The following is a 6370-nucleotide window of genomic DNA, read 5'->3' on the forward strand; positions in this document are numbered from 1 at the left end:
CAACACACATTTTTTTAAAAAGTCAAAATATTTTGGCTTCGCACCTGGAAGCCTATGTGAGCGTAAAAAAATTGAAAACAGCTAGCTTAACAAAAGACGAAAAATAATGGAAAAAAACAAACGTTATAAAAAAATAAACATTAAAAAATAACGAAAGAAAATCTGCATTTAAATAAAGTCAGATCAAGCACCTATACATAAGGTATATGTCGGTATGTTTTTAAATACAATTGTACATATACGTGTTAAATGATCTTCTTTTACGGGACTCTAGAAAGATGAAATATTATTTTTGTTTTAAAATTCTACTTGTGTTCTAGGTAAAATTCATTAAAAATAAACTATTGTGTTTTATTTTTTATTTTAATCAAGAAATTATTGCGTTCAGTCCATGAATCTTTTTGCGTTGCTATACTTATACTATTACTTACTGTAATATTGCTATACTTATACTATAAGATTTATGACTTTTCTAAAGTTTATTTTACCTTACATTTGAAGTCGAACTTGTATGAGATTGAATCTACAAAAAAATTTGTCTTCTTTACTATTAAAAGGAAATTTTTTTTAACTATTGTAAATTGAATTTTATAGACATTCAGTTTAAATTCTGTAATTTCATATAGACTTTTTAATAACCTAATACAACTATTTATTATTTCTTCTTCATCAAACATAAAGTAATGGTGTGGATGTTCAAGCAGACGTTCCCCAACTACCGACCTAAAATTTATTTAACATTGTTTTTTTTTTAATTTGACTTTAAGGAACAATATTTTGAGATTTCGTGCTGTGGGGTCAAATTTTCTGAATTTTGTTGGTTTCTCCTAGCATATTTTCTACAAGAGCAAATATTTTTTTTTTAATAACATATTTGACCTAATACTTTAAATTACGTATCCTTTTTCCAGACCCCACTGCCTTTCTAGGGCTAACAAACAAACGTTCAACTGGATATAAGTCCATTTATTTAGACAGTGAAAACAGATATAAAAGTCTAGAGTCATCAGCAGAAATACTAAAGAATGCAAATTAAAACTTATATTTTTATACGAAACTAAATAAATAATTTCTGGACCATTCACGAAAAAGTTATGTAAATGATCCGAAAGTTTGGTCACTTGTTTGCATATGAGTTCAAGTAAATTCAGTCCCTCCTCCTCCCCATTTCGCATACAAGTCCAGTCAACATTGTTTGTCATGAGTCAACCCAGAAATTTCAATTATTCCTAAAGATCTTTGACTATCTAATTTAGTTCTATCCCAGCCTGGATGGATGGAGAATAGAGTATCTATCAACAAGGGAAACTGACATCATTTTATGTACTCCGGAAAAAAACTTAGGCCAGCTGCGCCTCTCACTCAAACTATTAAGTGTTTTGATTATTTCTCCAATTAGCCATGGATTAATGTCAACTTGATTTTCCTTCCATGACAACATTCGCCAAATTTTTTTGAGAGAGTTCACTAATATGGTTTATGAAAAGTCTTAAGATATAACATCTTAAAACTTGGTGAATCACCCTGATGTTAATTTTTGGAGGGAAGTTAGGCCTTCTCCCAAGGCCTTTTTTTTAAATCGTCTGATCAAAGTTGTAAGATAGCCATATAGTTTGACATAGTTTAAAAGCCCAATAACTAAGCCTTTGTATGTAAAATGCCCCTCAAAGTCCTTGGGGAAAGGTTTAATTTATGAAATTGTCCGTTGTTTATGTTCAGTGTTTGTTATTGGAAAGAACGGACACATTTTTCGGTTGAGGGAGTGGTGATTATTCTGCTGGGGGAGGGGGTCATCTGAGAAGTTTCCCAGGTGGGTGAATATTACAGGGGGAAGTCCTATGCGACATTCTTTTTATGTCTGGTTTTCTCTTTGATGACTAAATATTAAGCGTAGAGATGTTAAGTGTAATTGTCCAGGGTAAAACTAAATCAGAATTTAACTGTCTGAAGGATATATCCGTGTTGAGGAAGGGTATTCTGCGGATGTGGAACCAGATTTCCCAACATCATTTAAAAAACAATCAAAAAATAAATGAAAAAAAAAATTACAGCTGAAAGTAAGGAGCAACATTAAATCTTAAGACTAACAGAAATTATTAAGTATATGCGGAGAGATACCCCTTCCTCTATACCTCACTCTTTACGCTAAAGTTCAAACTATTTCCAATACGAACGACTCTTGCAGCACAGGCTTCGTTTAATTAGATGAACCAAAATAATTTTAGAAACACTAAAAACTTCAGCATGAAGGGTGAGGGGCTGAGGATACATTTTTCGGTTGAGGGAGTGGTGATTTTTCTGTTGGGGGGGGTCATTGGAGAAGTTTCCCAGGTGGGTGAATATTACAGGGGGAAGTCTTATGCAACATTGTTTTAAGTCTGGTTTTCTCTTTGATGGTTAAATATTAAGCGTAGAGATGCTAAGTGTAATTGCCCAGCGTAAAATTTAATCAAAACTGAATTGTCTGAAGGATATATCCGTGGGGAGGTAGAGTATTCTGCGGAGGTGGATCCAGATTTTGCGACATTATTTAACAAACGATCAAAAATAAATGATCAAAATTAGCAGCTGAAAGTAAGGAGCAATATTAAATCTTAAAACTAACAGAAATTATTAAGTATATGAGAAGGAATACCCCTTCCTCCATACCTCGCTCCTTACGCTAAAGTTCAAATTATTTTCCCAATACCTTTAGAACGACTCTTGCAGCACAAGCTTCGTTTAATTAGACTAACAAAAATAATTTTGAAACACTAAAAAACTTTAGCATGAAGGGCGAGAAGCTGAGGCAAGGGCAACACCCTTATTATACAAATCAATTCCTGTTCGTTTAAATGTTGCTTCTTACTCTCAGTTAAAACTTCTGTTGTTTTTTTTTAAATTGTGATTAAGCATATGCACTGATTCTATTTTTTAACCTGTTTTTATTTGCAAAAAAAGAAACACGTTTTTAATTTTACCAAGCATTTGCGTTTGCAACAAGCACTCATGACTAACTGGTTGTCAGCGAATTTTATGCACCTATCTAATTTCAAAAGGTCAGAGTTTCTACATATCAGAACAACAAAACGAAACGAAGAAAGCGAGAGATATATTTGAAATTCCTTATATGTCTTGCTTTCCCCTTTGCTGAATCAAGTTTAGGCGTAGAGATGTTTAGGGTCATCTTCCAGTGTGAATTTTAACCAAGATTTAATGGTCTAAAAGATATGTCTATGAGGGTGAGGGGTTTTCCGCAGAGGTGGAGCCAGGTTTTCAGGCATTATTTACAAAACAACAAGAAATTAAATAAAAAACAAGTTTTTGAAACTGAGAATAAAAAACAGCATTAAAACTTAAAACAGACAGAAATTATTACGTTTATTAAAGGATCATACGTATATGAGCATATTATTCCCTCAAACGTCAACTAAACAACAATGTTGAAGAAATAAACGATCCAGAGTGTAAAAGATTGAGGGAATTCTTGAGCGTGTTCCAGCTGAGACAAAAAGTAACTAAAAGTTACGGAAAAGTTACTAAAAGTAACTTTTTCCGTTCCAGCTGAGGCTATTTAGCAGCTGGAACGACAGAAAAGTTACTTCAAAGTAACTTTTGCTAAAGATAGTTAACGAGCATCTTTAGTTAAGTAACTGAACATCATTATCATCACTACAATAAACTTTTATGATGGCTAACACACAAAAGTTTGAAGACTATGAGCCTTTATGCAGGGAAGAGAATGGAACTGCAATTGTTCAAAGAACTAGTGATGGTAAGCAATCTTATTTTGACCTTAAACTGATTTTTAATAAAAAATACATTGGTAAAGTTCAAGCATTAATGTGATCTTCTGGGCATATCTAGAGAAGCTTGGTTGAATTGTTTGTTGGGGATGAAGTCTTCAGGTCTTGCTTTAGGAAGCTTCTAATTAAATTCCTGTAATCCTTGGACAGTTGCTAGCCTATACAAAGTCAGTGGTAAATTGTTTTGTAGAGATGGCATAGCCTAGAGTGAGTAATAGGTCTAATTGTCCAGAAAAAAATGTATATAGTTCAAAGAAAGCTTAGTTCAATCCGACTTGACACAAAGAAATACTGTGTTACTCTGGAAGCTGATTTAAAACATTCAATGATAATTACTTAAGCTAGCCTTGGCTAGATTGAATCCTGTTATTCATTGAAGTGCTTCAAAAAACTTTGCAGTTTATTGGTAGCCTGTAACAACTTTTTAATATTAATTTATAGATACATTTGAGCCCTCCTAGCAAATTTTCTTGTAGGTTACTCCAGGCTTGAAAACCTAAGCTTAGGAGTTTAAGGCCTGGTGTTGCTGTTATTTTGGTTGGGATAGGGGTCAATGGTGTGACTCTGTAAGTTTAGCCACAGTACACCTAGCTATAATGATTATCCTACCTGGAGAAATTTAGAGGAAAAACTTCAAAAGAATCAAATGTTTTTTGCACTCAAATGAAGAATCAATGTTTTGTAACACTCCCAGCTACAGACATTGAATCAGGATATCACTTGCTGTGCAATGCTGACCATTGGTCAGCATACAATTTTTTTCTTTTTTAAGTAGGCCTAACTTCTTGCTACATTAGAAAATAGGGTCAAAACTAGTAGGCTATACAATTATGCAAAATAATGTGAAACTCAAACCCTCATGTACTGCTATCAAAATAGGAATTGAGAAGAATTCTATACTTCAATGCATAACAAGAAATCTAAGCTATGCATCAATATGGTTGTTAGGTACTTGTGTGTTATTCAGAACACACTCAATAAGTAAAGTTAGGTTCTTTTGTGAAACAAACTATGATGCAATTATATTTAAATTAATATTTATATATAGAGGTGGTTAGGTTAGGTATTTGATATAATGCACCCCCCCCCCTTCCCCTAATGTGCAAATAAGGTTTTGGAATTTAGGCTAAGAGATTGGTTAGATAAAGAGGAAATACTGAGTCCAGTACAAGTGGGATTCAGATTGACATTCAGCACTATTGACCATATTTTTACTTAGGAAATATTGAGATGGAAAAATGGTTGGCTATTTGTATCTTTTTAGACCTGAGAAGTGCTTTTGATTCAGTAAATAGGAGGTTGTTAATTGAAAGCCTGTTAGAAATAGGCTTGCTGTCTTGTTTTGTAGCAATAATAGCAGCTATGTATAGGAGGGTGAAGTTTGTTGTAAAGGTGATGGGGAAATTTTCTAGACTAGTTATGTCTCATTTTGGTGTGAAACAAGGATGTACTTTATCCCCAAAGCTTTTCTCCTTGTTTGTTAATGATTTAGACAGTTTTATGAAAAAATAATGGAGCCCCATTTGTATCTTTGGATTGGTTTAGGGTATCATGTATATTATTTGTAGATGATATAGTAGTAGTGGTGGTAATTTCAACTATTTATTCCACAGCCTCTCTGATTCAGGGGTCATTCTTAAAGAATTGGGACAACCACCTTCCCCACCCCTAATTTCTCAAAATTGTCTGATCAAAACTAAGAGAAAAGCTGTTTAGCCAAAAAAAAATTAATATGCAAATTTCATTTTAATAATTTATGTGCCGAGAGCCAAAATCAAAAATGCATTAATTCAAAAATGTTTAGAAATTAAATAAAAAAAACTAGTTTTTTAAACTGAAAGTAAGGAGCAATATTAAAACTTAAAACAAACAGAAATTACTCTGTATATGAAATGGGTTGTCCCCCTCTGCAATTCCTTGCTCTTTATGCTAAAGTTTGATTCTTTGCCACAATTCTACTTTTTAAAACAATTAAAAACTTTAGCGTAAAGAGTGAGGGATTGCAGAGGGGACAACCCATTTCATATACGGAGTAATTTCTGTTCATTTTAAGTTTTAATATTGCTCCTTACTTTCAGTTTAAAAAACTAGTTTTTTTTTTTTTTTATTTAATCTTTGTTTAGGGATTAAGCATAGGGAATCCTGTTTGAGGAGTTAGCTTGGTAAGAGTTTATTCATGGGTGTTTCTGAATTCATAAAGTGTTTGAAAGTTTGTTTGCTTGTTTAAGTTGTTTGCAAGTTTGTTTGCTTTTTTAAGTTGTTTTGAATTAGGTGCTTGTATAAAGTTGCATGTGTTTGCTATGGCCTGCAGGCTTTTTGGCAAATAAATCTTATCTATGACATTTTGCCTTTTTTTTTATCAAATAAATATAATACAGAATTTGTAGAACAGACAGAGAAGTTGAACAAATAGGCAGAACAATAAATGTGTTTTTATTCCCTTCACTGCCTGTGTCAATAGAAAAGCCAGGGATTTACTGTTTTCATTCCCTGGAAATTAGTCTTATACCTGGTTCCAAAAGTGAGATTGAATTTGTCAAAGCTTGGAGGTTTATTCCTCCTGTCTGTTTAAAGAAAACAGATGC

The sequence above is a fragment of the Artemia franciscana genome, chromosome 16 (genome assembly GCF_032884065.1).
Source record: "Artemia franciscana chromosome 16, ASM3288406v1, whole genome shotgun sequence".
NCBI classification, from domain to species: Eukaryota; Metazoa; Arthropoda; class Branchiopoda; order Anostraca; family Artemiidae; genus Artemia; species Artemia franciscana.